Here is a 17,419-nt window from a genome sequence, read left to right on the forward strand (position 1 = left end):
CCCTGCTCTGAGCCCGACCAGGGGCTGCACCTAGGGATTGGGCCTGCCTTCTGCCACCCGGGAGCAGGCCTAAGCCAGCAGGTCATTATCTCCTGAGGGGTCCCAGACTGCAAGAGGGCACAGGATGGGCTGAGGGACCCCCTCTCCCTCCCAAGTGCACAAATTTTTGTGCACCGGGCCTCTAGTCTATATAATAAAAGGCTAATATGCAAATAGACTCAATGGCAGAATGACTGGTTGTTATGATGCACACTGACCACCAGGGGGCAGACGCTCAATGCAGGATGCCCCTGGTGGTTAATGTGCTCCCACAGAGGGAGTGCTGCTCAGCCAGAGGCCCAGAAGCCAGGCTCATGCTTGCAAGCGCAGTGGTGGCAGGAGCCTCTCCCACATCCGTGGCAGTGCTAAAGATGACTCCTGGACTGCGAGAGGGCACAGGCCAGCCTGAGGGACGCCCCCTTCCTCGAGTGCACGAATTTCGTGCACCAGGCCTCTAGTTATTTCTATAAGAAAAGGCCATCTTAATTACCCAGATGCAAGCCCTGATTCCTTTCGTGGCATCAAAGCTCTTCCCTGCAACAACCCTCAGGTGCCAGAGTAGCATCAGGGTCATTAAAGGCTTACTAATCCTTTTCTACTGTGGCAAATTAAACTTAAAATAATTAAAATTAAATATAATAGCCTGGCCAGCGAGGCTTAGTGGTTGAGCGTTGACCTATGAACCAGGAGGTTGCGGTTCAATTCCAGTCAGGGCACATGCCCGGGTTGTGGGCTCGATCCCCAGTAGGGGGCGTGCAGGAGGCAGCCAATCAATGATTCTCTCTCATCATTGATGTTTCTCTCTCTTTCCCTCTCCCTTCCTCTCTGAAATCAATACAAATATGTTAAATAAATTAAAAAAAGAAACTCCTCTCTGCTGAGTTGCCGCTGCCCAGTTCAGCTAACTGTCTCCCTGGTTTTGCTGTATATTCAGCTCTCAACTCAGCTCACAGTCTGTTCTCTATAAATGGTAGCTATTATTTATTAGAAGTAGTACACTCCTCATCCACATCAGCTCTATCACTTGACCTCACCTCTGCTAATTTGCAGATTCACTAGCCCCATTCACTCACTAATTATGACATCTCAGAGCATACGCTACAGCCAGCTGATGCCCCCACCCCTCTCCAGTTGGTAGCTGGGCCCTCCTATAGCTGATATATCGGTGCCTGGTAATACTGAGACCAGTTCCATATGAGTCTAGACTAGAAGTTATAGAACTACCTAAGCTAAAATGACACCAGAGTACATGCTCATACACATACCTTCCAGAAAGATTTGTACAAAGGTTTACTTTTGTTCACTTCTCATCATTTTCAGAAAAATATTTCACTACGAAATTCTAAACTATCTTCCCCAGAACTTTCAAAAAGCCTCTACAACAAGGTGAAGAAATTCCAGGCCAGAGAGCAGATCTGAAAAATAGCCTAAATTTCATGTCATCCAGGGCAAAGCTTTTAAGACCACATATCTACTGCTGCTTTAAAATCAACACATACAACCATGCAGGTATCTGAAAAGTCTCGGCATCCTGCCAGGCCCACTCTCCATCCTTAGCATCTGATTCTCATGGCACTTCTCAAATTAGAAGTCATGAGGACAAAAAAAAAATCAATTTCTAATGGGCAGCTGTGATGAAGGTGGCTACAATGCTAGGTGGCTGTGTTGTGGATAGAAAAGATATTACCCAATTGTTATCACATAACCCTGTACCTTGCTAGTTCAGGCCACCCACACCTGTTAAGTTGGAGGTAGTCCCACCATCCACCTGACTCTACAAGCAATTTGTACCACATGGTTTCAAATTTCCATTCTACCTGTTGTGACCAAGAGGCAGATGCAGGATGCTAGATCCACACAATGAGAATAAGCTCCTGTGCTGGTGCCCTTGGCAGCTGTTCCACTCCAGGCGGAGCCAAGTTGTTCGGAATTAGTGTATGCATCTTGCCCAGCTTTAGACTCACACGGTTGGGTAAGGGGGATATTTGTTCCTGCAGTAACCGAGGATCGAGCCACATAAAAAGATCTGACAAGTGGAAATAAGGAAACTGGCCCCAACCTGGTCAAGCAGGGTTAGGGTCCAAGATCAAAACCAGCAATGTGAACGACTGCACGGGTCAAGCCAATCATATTCACGGTGTGGAACCAAGAAGGAAGGAATCCTGGCTCTTTCAAAGGTACCAGGAGCTAAGATGGGTGTATGAAGAACATAGAATACATAGATATCAAATGTGATTCAAGTGAAAGGAAAGTAGACTTAGAGCTACTTTGAGGCAGTAGAGATACTATACCAGTGGTTCTCAACCTTCCTAATGCCGAGACCCTTTAATACAGTTCCTCATGTTGTGGTGACCCCCAACCATAAAATTATTTTCGTTGCTACTTCATAACTGTAATTTTGCTACTGTTATGAATCGTCATGTAAATATCTGATATGCAGGATGTATTTTCATTGTTACAAATTGAACATAATTAAAGCATAGTGATGAATCACAAAAACAATATGTAATTATATATGTGTTTTCCGATGGTCTTAGGCGACCCCTGTGAAAGAGTCGTTCGACCCCCAAAGGGGTCGCGACCCACAGGTTGAGAACCGCTGTACTATACTAAACAAACAGGATTAAGGTTAAGACTTGGGTGGATGTATTTGGGGAGCAAAATTAGGGATACAGCACTAAAAGAGAATAGCTTATCTGCAACATGAAATACTAGAAGACAACAAAGATGGTCTATAGTTTCTTAGGGAAAAACTCTTTAAAACCAGAATTCTATGCCCAACAGTGATCATTCAAGTGTGCAGACAAAACAAAACAAAAACCCCAACTTCATTTAAGGGCATGTAAGGTAAAAGCATCAGGCATATGCTGTTGCTTTATCAGACATGATAAATAATGCACAACTAATGCAAAATATCAATTTCATTCTGTCTCTAGTTACTTGAGACTATACCACATGCATTATCTTATCTGCAAATGAAGGTAGTACTTTTACTCAAAGCCATTGCTAAAGACTGAATTAAATTTCCTTGGAAGTAATACACATGTAGTATGTTTATCTACCTCTGTCTTTTCTGTTTTCCATCATAAGTACTTTTAAAATATAAAACCAATTTAATTTGCTGCTTCCTTTCTACTTATCAATCTAATCAATCAAGCCAAGTGTAAAATGGCAAAAATTGTTTGCACTTGCCATTTGCCCAAACACACAAAACTTAAGAACTCCTTGATCTTAAGATGACATAGCACTGAGGGGACTGAACCACCTCTCTTCTATTATACTGGTCCACTTCCTGCAATATTGTATAATTAGGAACAAGAGACAAGGTGATGTTATGTATATCAGCACTTACTGAAATACTAATTAAATGCTTTAATAATCAAACAACTACGTGAACATAATCCAATGGGATCATATTATTCCCATGTAATTATTGTTTTACCAGAAACAAGTTAGTACAAAAATGTCTTTGAACTCCAAAAGGTACATGAGCATTTCTCACTGTTATTTCTTGTAGCAATAATATGTATCTGCTGTAAATGCCTCAAAGAACAGAAGGATTTGGAATTTACTTTCATGATCACTACACCTTACACAATATTTACTCATTCAACAAATGATCTCTGAGCAGCTATGGAAATGTTCAGAAGAGTCACAAGGATAATTCAAAACAAAAAGTAGCTGCCCAGGCCCCGGACAAGTGGCTCGGTTGGTTGGAACATCGTCCCATACACCAAAATGTTGCAGGTTCAATTCCTGGTCAGGGCACATACCTAGGTTGTAGGTTCAATGCCTGGTCAGGGTCCAGGCAGGAGGCAACCAATGGATGTTTCTCTCTCACATCAATGTTTCCCTCCCTTCCTCTCCCCTTTCTTCTTCTCTATAAACATATCCTCGGTGAGGATTAAAAAAGAATCCCTAAAAGCCTAGAAGTCACCAATATTTGTCTTTGGCAAAGCGTTTGCTATTGTGAAATTACATTTAAATACCAGAATGTGATATCCTCGTGATAACCAACACTTGAAAACTAGATCGTGAAACTTACAAATGGGTCCTGAACAGTTTGGGATGCTATGAGCACAAATTCAGACATCATAAAGAAACAGCTAATGTGTGTTAAATCTCAAGTTAGTAATGGTAATAGCATAGATTAGTAAAAGGCACATGTTTTATAGAGCAATCAACAGAGAAATCACAAACTAAAATCAGCAAAAAATGATGTATCTTCTGCTTTCTTTGGCTGTCCATATTTTATTCTAAGAGTTTTATGGTTTTAACTCTTCTTATATGTTGTTATTGATCCATTTTAAGTTAATTTTCCTATATATGGTCTGAGGAAAGAGTCCCGCTTCATTCCTTTGTGTATAGAAATATAGTTGTCCCATCTATTGAAGAGACTATTCTTTTCCCATTGAATGAACTGGGCACCCTTGCCAAAAATCAATTAGCCATAGGCATATGGATATATTTCTGGACCACTGGTCTAGATTTCTAGCCTTATGACAATATCACACTGTTCTGATTACCACAGCTTTGTAATAATTTCTGAAATCAGGAAGTGTGAGTTCTCCAACTTTGTTGTTTTTTGAAGTTGTTTTGGCTTCTCAGCGCCTCTGGCAATTTCAAACGAATTTAAGGTTCAGCTTCTTCATTTCTGTAAAAAAAAGTCTGTTGGAATTTTGATAGGAATAGCTCTGGGTGATACTGACATATTAACAATATTAAGTCTTCCTACCCATGAACCTGGGATATATTTATTTAAGTTGTCTTGAATTTCTTTCAGCATGGTTTTATAATTTTTAGTATTCCAGTCTTTTGCCTCCTTGGTTAAATTTATTGCTAGTTATTTTATTCTTTTAGATGCTATTGTAAATGGAATTGCTTTCTCAATTTCATTTGCAAATTAATCATTGCTTGTGTGTAGAAATACGACTGACTTTTGTACCTTGCAAGTTTACTGAATTAGTTTATTAGCTCTAGTAGCTTTCTTGTAGATTCCTTGGGATTTTCTACACATAGGAGCATGTTACCCGCGAAGAGAGACAGTTTTACTTTTTCCTATGAAGTCTAGTCACCTTGGCCTCCTCAGACTCCCAGCCCCATCTTCTCAACTCAGGGAGCCTGGCAGCCTCCACCTGGGTTCCCCCTTGCACTACAGCCTGGAAACCCTTTTCAGGTGATAAACTGGGGCAATCATAGGGTTCATGTTATTTATTTCTCATCTCTCGAGATCACTGTACTTTCACTGCCTTAAAAATCAGTTTAATATATTTTTGTCTTGTTTATTCTTTGTTTCGGGTGTTGTGATGGTTAATTTTATTTGTCAACTTGACTGGGCCACTGGGTACCCAGACAATTCATCGACCTTATTCTGGGTGAGTCTATGAGGGTGTTTCTGGATAAGATTAATACCTGAATCAGTAGAGTAGAGCAGACTGCCCTCGCTAATGTGGCCTCATCCAATCAATTGAAGACCTTAAGACAGCGGTTCTCAACCTGTGGGTTGCGACCCCTTTGGCGGTCGAACGACCCTTTCACAGAGGTCGCCTAAGACCATCCTGCATATCAGATATTTACATTACGATTCATAACAGTAGCAACATTACAGTTATGAAGTAGCAACGAAAATAATTCTATGGTTGGGTCACAACATGAGGAACTGTATTTAAAGGGCCAGAAGGTTGAGAACCACTGCCTTAAGAGAACAAAAAGGCTGAGTAAGCAGGAACTCCTCCTGCCCAACTGCTGAAGGAGTTGAACATCTCTTCAAATCCCCGATTCCTTCAGTCTTCCTGCCTTCGGACTCACACTGAAACATCGGCTCCTCTTGGGTCTTGAGGCTGCTGGCCTTGACTAGAATTTACACCAGTGGCTCTCCTGGTTCTCAGGCCTTCAGACTCTGGAACTATATACATTGGCTCACCTAGGTCTCCAACTTATTGGCTGCAGAACTGGGGAATTCTCAGCCTCCATACTTGTGTGACCCAATTCCTTATAATAAATCTCTTTATATGTATTTGTGTGTGTGCGTGTGTGTGTGTATGTGTGTGTGTATAGATGTAGAATTGGTTCTGTTTCTCTGGAGAACCCCTAATCCAGGTGGAATGATAAATCAGTTCCCAGTTACTCCATAGTGACCAGAAATATAAATTTAATGCATTAAGACAATATTTTATTACAAGGCAAGTAATTACAACAACAGTCACGAATACTTCTTTTATTACTTTTCTACAAGATTCATACTTTTGTCACAGCCATGAGGCAAGGTTCTTTGCACTCTGTGAACAAAATGTAGGATACAGAAGGGGAGGAAGCCTGTTGAAAAGAATGGAGGGACAGACTAGGAAACGGTACTCCATATTTTATAAAAACATTTTCATACATTTGTCTCTCATTTCATAATCTGAACAACTGTGAAGCTAAGTTCTTAGGTACTTTTCGTTCCACTGTACAGATATTGGAACTGGTTCAGAGAAATTAAGTGACTTAACCAAGGCAAGATAACAATAAAGGCAGGACTTGAATTCAAAACTTTTGACTCAAAATTATTTGCTCTGATATACAATTCTAAAGTCAGGAAACACTTATTATAAAGACATGTGGCTGAGGTAAAGATTCCTGAAATTTGGGATCAATCAGATCTGTATCAGAAATTCTTTCACTGACCTAATCTTTAACCCACTGGGACCTAAGGATCAATTGATCCTTTCATGTTTTCACTATCCCAATGCCCTCCCTTCCTCCGTTCCTCCGTTCCTTCCTTCTCTCCCATTTTAATGTCATTTTCAAAAGTCAGAAAAGAGTACATGAACAATTTTTATATTCTGCCATTGACATATTTTGTAATCTTCCCTAATCCTAACATTGACCTTAGCAAGTAACTACACACTTGGTTGCTAGTATTTTTATTGTTCCTCTTTGCCCTTCTTTCTGCCCCATGGGTAACAAACAGTGTGTCCCAGCAATACAGGACATTTGTGCACAAAGCAGCTTTATGTCCGGAGAAATGAAACATTCCAAAGGCTTTTCTTACCAAGTCCAGACAAGAGTGACCTGACCCCTGGCATCTCATCTGCAGGCACACAGCTGGAGATGGTGGATAGATAACCTTCAACAGAAGCAAAACTCAGCCCTGGAATTCAGGCTCCATTCTGAGTTTAAGAATTAAACATTTAGAACATTTATGATCTATAAAATGAATCTTCTAAAGGCTGAGCCCACAATTTTTGGCCAATAAGGTGTGAGAGTAAAATACAAAGAACACCTGTTGAAAGCAGTATTCTTAGGGGCAGAAAGAGAATATTGGGGACCAGCTATAATTTTAAGAAATATTAATCATGTTCTGTGTAACCGTGACTGTTTTGTTCTGATTAAAGCAAGCACATTCTAACCTGGCTGGGAGTTGCATGCAGGTCCTGGGAGCTCGCCTGGAAATGAGGCCCATCCTCCTCACGAAAGGGGGGGGGGGGGGGGAAGGGGGAGCTGCTATTATCATGGACAGATTAACATCGTTCCTTGCTTCTTTCTTTATGCAGCTTAGATTTCACGGTTTTTCATTTAAAACAATCCCTTGTACACACTCGATTCACTCACCCCTTTCTTTCTTCAATATAACCTAGACTATTTTCACATTAAACTTACGACTGTTACTAGTAAACTCAAGTGGGTCCTCAGAACTACCTATTTACCTCCCTACTCCAGTAGTTCTCAAACTTTTTGTACATTAGAATAACTCAGAGGGCTTGTTAAAAATCCAGATTGTTTGCCCTCGCCTCCAGAGTTTCTGATTCAGCAGATCTGGGATGAGGCCCCGAAATTTGCATTTTTAACACATTCCCAGATGATATTGATGCTGTTGGTCCGGGGATCACAATTTGCTCGAATCCATTGACTGTCCATTGTCTTAACTGAACATCTCTTCAAATCCCCGATTCCTTCTGCTCCATCCTCACTCTCACTGAGGAAAGAGAAGCAATCAGAAGATCATTTCCACATGCTCCCAAAGTCATATCTACATACTTCCTTTCTGACATCCCCTTCTTAGCCCTTCTGCCCCATCTGCAAATCCTCCTTATTCTTCCTCAAATGCATCAACATTGCACTCCAGAAATTTTGCCCTGGCTACTTGGAATGCTCTTCTCCCCAGATATCTGTATGGTTGGCTCTTTCACTTCCTTCAGGTCTGGCTTAAGTGTCCTCTTATGAGAGAGGCCCTACCAGACCATCCCACAAACCTCCTCACGTGTGCCTGGCGCGCCCTATCCCCGCACCTTGAAATTACTTTTCTCCATGGCATTTATTACCACCTGGTAGTTTACTTACTTGTTTGTCTGTTTATCATCTATGTTGAGACTATAAGTGGATAGTTTACTTAGTTGTTTGTCTGTTTAACACCTATGCTGAGACTATGAGTGGAAGAGAGATAGAGGCAGCCACATTTTCTAGGATTAAGAAAGTTAGTGATAAGAGAATAGATAGCACTGTAATACATTTATCTAAGAAATCTAGCTGTTGAAGAAAGAGAAACGTGAAGCAGCAGGCTCAAGCAGAGGTTTCTAAGGATGCAAAGGAAAGGCTAAAGAAATAGAGGCCAGGACAGGTTTAAGGATGCTGAGAATTGAAAGGATGTATGGGAGACAAGATTGCTTAAATATCTGGACATAATAGGTTCACTCAGCACAGAATTTTGCTTTTGTTTGTAAAACAGGTATCTACTAACAGTGGTTCTCAACCTTCCTAATGCCGCAACCCTTTAATACAGTTCCTCATGTTGTGGTGACCCCCAATTTCATTGTTACAAACTGAACATAATTAAAGCATAGTGATTAATCACAAAAACAATATGTAATTATATATGTGTTTTCCGATGGTCTTAGGCGACCCCTGTGAAAGGGTCGTTCGACCCCCAAAGGGGTCGCAACCCACAGATTGAGAACCACTGTACTAAGAGCTTATTATATGCAGGGCACTGTGGGATACAGTTCATATCCACTGTCACATCTAATTTAGAGGATCTCCACAACAACCCTAGGAAGTAGGAATTAACATCTAGGCCTTTCTGTACATAATCAGTGACCACCTACTGACAGAACTGTCCACTCCAAAAATAAAATACAGGCTTTTCCTCCCAGTTCCATCCTTCCTTTCTCCCTTGCCTTACCTATAATTGATCCTACAAGATCTCCAACTTCAGGGTTTCATGCAATCAAATATCAGATCTCAGGAGCAAATTTTTGTGAAAGGGACTGAACCACCTATCTACTACCTCAGGTGGTTAGGAAGCTGCCCACACAGGTAATCAATTGCTTGTGCTTGGAGCATCCAGAAGTCATCCTGACTCACAGCAACCAACTGCTGTTGACTGACTCCATAGTGTTTCATAGCAATTCGCCCCCAGTTGAAATCTTAAAGCTATTCCAAATATCTTTTCATCACACCTGCTACTCCACATCCTTTCTTCCCATTCTTTTTAGTTACCCAATTTTATCCTCAGCCTCTCCACTTTTAGCAGAAAGCCTCCATTCACCAAAACCATAGAAGGTACCCAATAGAAAATGTTTCAGTTCCCCATCCCACCATTTTGAACTTTTATCTCATTCTCAGAAATGTTCTTTTCCTCTATCCCATCACTATTCCTGCAAATGGTAATAATTGTAGGGCTTCCTTTATAACATGTGTATCCCCTTTTCTTGCCTTATCTTACTACAGTGACTGGGACCTCCAAAACAATGGTGATAACAGATATCCTTAACCTGCAGGCCTTCAGTGTTTTCCTCATTTGACGTACTTTCAGTGTTCCCCATTAAGAATGGGTCTGTCTTCTCACATTGCTTATTTTAAACTAGAGGCCCGGTGCACGAAATTTGTGCAGTGGCAGTAGGGGGTCCCCTCAGCCCAGCCTGCACCCTCTCCAATCTGGGACCCTTTAGGGGATGTCCGACTGTCGGCAATTGGACATCCCTCTCACAATCCTGGAATGCTGGCTCCTAATCGCTCACCTGCCTGCCTGCCCGGTTGCCCCTAACTGCCCCCCCCCCCCTGCCAGCCTGGTTGCCCCTAACTGCCCCCCCCTTGCTGGTCTGGTTGCCCCTAACTGCCCCCCCTGCCAGCCTGGTTGCCCCTAACTGCCCCCCCCTTGCTGGTCTGGTTGCCCCTAACTGCCCCCCCTGCCAGCCTGGTTGCCCCTAACTGCCCCCCCCTTGCTGGTCTGGTTGCCCCTAACTGCCCCCCCTGCCAGCCTGGTTGCCCCTAACTGCCCCCCCCTTGCTGGTCTGGTTGCCCCTAACTGCCCCCCCTGCCAGCCTGGTCGCCCCTCGCAGCCTACTGTTCGGTTGTTTGGTCGTCCCTCACTAACCCCCCTGCCGGCCTGGTCGCCCCAGGCAGCCTGCTTGTTCAGTCGTTTGGTCGTCCTCACTAATCCCCCTTCGGCCTGGTTGTAGGCAGCCATCTTGCGAGGGCGTGAGGGTTAATTTGCATATTGCCTATTTATTATATAGAATGTCTCAGTGATGGAACATCCCCAAGGAGTCAGTCCCAAGCTCATCCCAAATTCCTTCTCTGTGATAAAGTTTATCCATACACTATACAACACTATTCTGCTAATACAGAGAAGACCTTAGACACCTACATTACCTTTTTTTAAAACCATATATTATCTTTCTAGGCATTTTAATCACAAGCCGGCTTTTGTTGAAATGCTTATTTAAGTGTCTTCTTTATCATCAAATAATTTTCTTTCTATAATGACTATAAATGCAGGCTATTGCTCATTTTGTAAAAGTACCATATAGGTGAATGGCCTATAAAGGTGAAAGATTTTTAAACTGAACAATATGGTTTAATTCGTGGCCAGCAGGGCCAAATAATTTTATACAAATCTTACTAGAAAAAAAATTAGACAATCAGCTTTATGGTACAAACCAGCCAACAGAAAAACGATTTCAAAAACAATTCTCAAATGTTTAATAATGTATGTTTTTATGACATGACTTTCAGCTGTCGTTTCACCTTCCAGCTAGACTGAATCAGATTTTAACCACCCTTATGGCATTGTACATATGCAGGGAGCAAATGCAAACTACTGAAGCGAAGCAGTGTGTGTAAAAGGGTTCAATTAAATGGTAAAATGTTTCTTGTAAATTAAAGTCATATTAAATAATCATCTTCCATGCAAATTATCTTTCATGGGGTGTTCCAACAATGTGCTTCATCATATGTAGCTGCTTTAATACATGCTTATTTGTAATGCTTGACATAATGAATTCTCTTTTTATTCCTGTAGAAATGAGAATGAAAATTTAAGCATTTTAATTTTTCCTCGCTAGACTGACTTTGTAAATGCACCAGTAAAGAGACACTATTTCTGCATAACCTATAGTGCAGAGAAGGATTTAACCAGATGCACACTACTAGTACTGAGAAGGCTAACCCCTATTTTGTGAAACTACTGCTTGTAATTCTCTGTTATTTTTAGATAGTCCCTTGTTCTATAGGTCAACTCTGTTATTTTTAGACGGTCTCTTATTCTGTAAAATAACTTTATTTTTGTGGGTTTTTTAAAAACGTATTTTGATTTTTTACAGAGAGGAAGAGAGAGTTAGAAACATCGATGAGAGAGAAACATCGATCAGCTGCTTCCTGCACACCTCCTACTGAAGATGTATCCGAAACCAAGGTACATGTCCTTGACTGGAATCGAACCTGGGACCTATCAGTCCGCAGGCCGACACTCTATCCACTGAGCCAAACCAGTTAGGGCAGTGGTTCTCAACCTTCTGGCCCTTTAAATACAGTTCCTCATGTTGTGACCCAACCATAAAATTATTTTCATTGCTACTTCATAACTGTAATGTTGCTACTGTTATGAATCGTAATGTAAATATCTGATATGCAGGATGGTCTTAGGCGACCCCTGTGAAAGGGTCGTTCGACCGCCAAAGAGGTCGCGACCCACAGGTTGAGAACCGCTGAGTTAGGGCAATAACTTTGTTTTTTTAGCTTAAATAATAGAAAAGATAAACTTAACTGTTTGACTGTGCAAGCTAGCCATCTAATGTAAGGGGCTGATATGCTGATACTGATAATATTTTCATGCCAGGTGTTTGTTAGATATGATATGTACTCAAGATTACAAGTTGTCTGTATAGATATGATATGTACTCAAGGTTACAAGTTGTCTGCAAAAATAATTTACACAAAGACCTAGAAGGATATAAAAAGGGAATACTCCTTCCTTTGTTTGCTCAGAATTTGAAAGACATTTTTCTCTGAGCCCACCAGTGTATAATAAAGTGGAACTCCATCACTGTAAACGTTGCTTGGGTTTTTCTCCATTCTTCTGTAACAGTACGACAGTTTATATGAATGTCTGTTGGAAAAATACCATGTTATCCTCTCCTCATAAAAAAGATAAATTTTCCCTGGAGGTCCATAAGCTCACTCACCTAAATCCTTACCTCAAACTTTTAAGGTTTCTAGTTTTAGAAGAATATCACATGCTAAAATGTAACTACACAAAATAGAGATTGTTAGCACAATGCACCGGGGATCCACATATTTCCTAAAATGTATACAAAACTGTATGTTGTATGTGCAAATGTGCATTTTATGAGAATCCAAAAATTTTATCTGATTCTCTCAGGGGCCAAAAATCCACAAAAAAAGATTAAGAATTACCAAATAAAGACAAAAGATACACTATCTCAGTCATGCTTTCATCTTATAGGTACAGAAAATTTGATTGATGTCCCAGTCTATATAAATTTAGTTCTCTTGGTGCTAATACTGAACATTTATCACACAGAACAAAAATTCCTACTAAAAAAAAATCAAACTAAAACATTCAATCATAGTCATTTCTTAAAATCTAAGAGAAATTCTGCATATCCTTCCTGAGCATTCCAGATTATGTGCATATGATGTATCAACCTAAGTCCTGAAAAGAATAACTGTCAAAGGTGTTAAGGGGGAATCGAGTCATGCTACTCCTTGGACCAGAGCCTGGTGTATCAGCACGGAGCTGGGAAAAACAGGCTAATTCAGTGTCACAATTTCATGTTTCATGAAGATTTCTGTAAACATAGTTTCCTTCCCTGACACCCCCAAATGCTCCTAAACATCCTTAGCTTAACTATTAACTAAATCAGAAATTCTAAATTGCATTTTAAAAAATGTTCTCAGAGGTCTTTCCAGTCATTTTACTCTAATGGACTAGGAAAAGTCCAAGGGACCTTCAGGTTCAATTAAATACCGCAACTGCTGCAACAGCAACATATCACTAAGCATGTAAGTACCTGAGTCCTATTAGGAACTTACTACCAAAATTGCCACACTTCTAGCTAATAAGCACAATCCCCAGATTCTATTCAGAATTAACGTGCCTGTAGACACCCTAAGTTACAACCCACGATTCTGCAAGGAAGGCAGAAACATTCCTACAAAGCTAGTGTGGCAGAGATATGGCTGACCATATCTTCATTTATCCAGCTATGTTTAAAACAAAAAAGTAGCAGCTTGAGCAAATATAACTTAGGAAGATTTAGTACTGAAGAAAACAAAATCATCATTACAAAACGATTTCAGATTTCTCAGTATAAAGTAACAGAATCTTATGCAATCCCCAAATAGTCACAAATATAAAATACATCAGGACACACTATGCATATAAAATTACCCTTAACTAAAATAAATACCACAAACAAAAAGGAATCTAATCTTTTTTCACAAAATGCCATAGTACTCCGTAAGTTAAATTTCATTTTTCCATACTTCAAATTTTACCAAAAGCTTTCCCCAAAATTAAGTCACTTTCTAGAAAAAAAATTTTTTTAAGTTAATTCTTAACTATATCCATTATTAGGGGAGGGGGGTCCCTCAGCCCAGCCTACACCCTCTTGCAATCCGGAACCTCTTGGGGGATATCTGACTGCTGGTTTAGGCCCGATCCCGCTAAACTGGCAGTCAGACATCCCTCTCGCAATCCGGGACCTCTAGCTCCTAACTGCTCGCCTGCCTGCCTGCCTGATCGCCCCTAACCACTCTGCCTGCCTGCCTAATCGCTCCTAACCCCCTCTGCCTCCACAGCTTAGTCCGGAATGACGTCTGGAAGGCTGTTCGGCTGTCCGGTCTAATTAGCATATTATGCTTTTATTATTATAGATGTGAGTTCAGTGATCTTCAGCCTCTCTGAAGAGGGGATATTCAAATACTAGAATTTTGGTGGCACACTCCAGAGGACCAGATTACATTCTCACTCATCACTCTCTAGTTGATCCCCTTTCATCACTGTGTGTCTGTTTAGAGTTCTTTACTGCCCTGACCTATATACTCACAAAGCAAAGTTCCTGCATGCTCCAATAAACAAGCCATCCTTCCCAGAGTTGGCTGAATGCCTTTCACCACTCATCCGCCCCATGGTTCATCACATGACCCACCAAGGCCATTCACCAAAGTCACAGTGCTTCTCCTATTGAAATAAAAATAAACATTATTTTCTCCAAAATTTGATAAAGATTTGATTCTATAAAGGGTGTATAATCTACATGCTACAACAGCGCATGACTTGGAGCAAGATGATTAGCTTTAAAATGTTCTTAATAAATTACTATATGTTACCTATAAAGTCAAAGTAGACAGACATATACAGACTTTCAACAGTACATTTGTTGAACTCAACTTTCTCTGGTATCAACCATTCAAATAACTTTCCCTTCTAGATAGTTAACCTTAATAATCATTTCTCTTAGGTCCTCATTTCATCTTCACAGCCCTATGAAGTTTATACAGTCGTCCCCTGGTATCCACAGGAGACTGGGTCCAGGGTGCACGACAGATACCAAAATCTGCAGATGCTCAAGTCCTTTTACTTTCTGTTCCCTCTGGCTCAAATGCTCTTCATTCAGCTACCTATACATCAAGCCCTTTCATGTATTTTCGGTCCTTACCCAAAATTCATTTTCTTGGTAAGGCCTCTTTGCCTATCTAAATTGTCAAGCCCTGACCCTGAGATATTTCATAAAACCCTTCCCTGCTTTTTCTCTTTTTACAATCTCAGCACTTATCCCTTTCATGTTATTTTATGTATTTGTCTTGTTTAGTCTCCATCTCTTCTATGAAAATTAAAGTTCTATGAGGGTCGATTTTTTTGTCTATTGTTTTCCCAGCAACTAGACAAGTATTTAATGCATATCAAATGCCCAATAAATATTGGCTGGATGAATAATCTCTATAATCATTTTAAATGGCTATATCCTATTCCATCAGGTGCTTATACCAGGGTTTATGTAATAATTCCCTGCTGTGGGTATATTGGTTATTGCCAATCTTTCACTATCCCATAGAATGCTCTAATGCAGGGTCAGCAAGCATTTTCTGGTAAGGGTCAGATAGTAAATACTTCCTGCTTTGCAAGGTTTCTGTAACAAATAAACTCTGCCATTGTAGCACAAAAGAGCTACAAAGAATGGCTGTACCTAGATTTGGGTTGCAACAGGCTAGATTTAGCCTGTGGGCCCTGCTATCTGCTTTGTTGAATATTTTTGTGTACCTTTTTCTACCTTTCAATTCGCAGAATTACTGGATAAATGGGTTTGACTATATTTATGGCTCTTGGTAAATTCTGTCAAATTGCTTGGGTTCATCCAGATACCAGAAAACGCTTCCTTTGGCAGATTTCCAAAAGTAGCTGAATTGCCACCTTTACTTTAATATTAAACTACATGAGGGGAACATTTTCTCCCAAAAGATTAAAATATTAAGTTTTTCCCAGGAGATAAACTTTAGTTATAAAGAAATTCATTAATGTAGAGCTCTTTGTCTTCTAAAAGTAACAGATAAATGAAATGTATTATTGAACCAGAATTGCTATGGAAATGTTCACAACCTGAGTAATTTAGAAAAGAAGTAAACTCTCTGCAACAAATATACAGGGTGGGCAAAAGTAGGTCTACAATTGTTCATATGGAAAATAATAAAATCATTAATAAATAATACAAGAATAAACTCTACTTCGTGTACTCACAACTGTGAACCTACTTTTGCCCCACCCTCAATGTTGGCTTATAACTGTATTATGGAGCAGATAAACAAGAGAAGCTGTTAATAATCAAATTACTGCATCTCTTACCTTTTTTTTTAACCTACACAGATATATGTCCATATATATATTCCTATATATATATAGGAAAAAATCATACTTAAAAATAAACAAGGGCTTCTCAGCAAGCAGGACAGTAGCCTTGAATAATGCAATGATAAAAAAAATATATTAAATAGTAAATATTTACCAGGGAAAATGGAAGGGACAGAATATTTGCAATTAGAAAAGGTTAAGCAAGTGCTAGTTTTGCAGGAAACCAAGAGAGGATCCAAATAAGACATGTTCTATTCCTAAAATTAAAATTACTATAAAAAGGGTAAATAATCAGTGTGGCTGGTGTAGCTCAATGGTTGAGCGTGGACCCATGAACCAGGTCACGGTTTGATTCCTGGTCAGGGCACATGCCAGGGTTGTGGGATCGATTTCCCCAGTGGGGGGCATGCAGGAGGCAGCCGATTGATGATTCTCTCTTATCATTGATGTTTCTATTTCTCTCTCCCTCTCTCTTTCTGAAATTAATAAAAACATATTTTTTTTTAAAAAGGGTAAGTAATAAAAAAAAAACAATCCATTTAAGCAAAGAAAAGTAACGGAGACAACTTTGGATAAGTCTCTAGAATTCAAGAAAAAAAATTTTTTTAAATACTTCAACTAACAGAGTCTTTGATGATTAATAAACAGGAAACATTTTCAGGTATCAAGTGAAAAGATATTTGCAGTGGGTATTAATGAAATTCTGATTCACGGTGGTTGTAGGTTCATCTCCATTCAGGGTGGGTACAGGAGGCAGCCAATCTATGTTTCTCTCATAGTGATGTGTCTGTTTGTCTGTCTGTCTGTCTCCCTCCTTCCTCCCTCCCTCTCTCCGCATCCCTCTTTTTCTAAAATCAATAAAAAAAATTTTTTAAAAGAAATTCTGATTCTTTGCAAGTTTTTTTAAAACAAACAGGTAATAATTACTAGCAACTGTACACATATTACTTCTTGCCCTGCATATGGAGTTACAGAGACCATAGTTCAAGAGAAGAGTAAAGTGACAGGGAAAGCTACTCTCTAAGAAAGACCTGCTCCTTGGTGCTGAGACAAAGTTGCCTGAACAGAAGGAAAAGTGCTAGAGTAAAATGTGTAATTTTATGATAAGACTTTTAATGTGTTTAAAAGTTTATTAAATGTTTTAATGGCTTCTTAAAGTTTTTTAAAGATACATTTCACACCAAGTTGCACAGTTTATCTTTTGAGACATATATGATGGTGTTTTTCTCTCAGTACAAAAGGACCAATTAC

The 17,419-nt window shown here is 40.0% G+C and overlaps 1 long non-coding RNA gene across 1 annotated transcript; it reads right to left on the reverse strand.

The window, feature by feature from the left end:
• Positions 1-6,241: 6,241 nt before the first annotated feature.
• On the reverse strand, positions 6,242-14,539 carry LOC106724997. Its single transcript, XR_001360833.1, has 2 exons — positions 14,370-14,539; positions 6,242-7,996 (listed from the first exon to the last, which is right to left on the reverse strand). It is a non-coding gene; the product is annotated as an uncharacterized LOC106724997 (long non-coding RNA).
• Between the last annotated feature and the right edge of the window lie 2,880 nt (positions 14,540-17,419).

Source organism: Myotis brandtii, unplaced genomic scaffold, assembly GCF_000412655.1.
Source record: "Myotis brandtii unplaced genomic scaffold, ASM41265v1 scaffold13, whole genome shotgun sequence".
Taxonomy (NCBI): Eukaryota; Metazoa; Chordata; class Mammalia; order Chiroptera; family Vespertilionidae; genus Myotis; species Myotis brandtii.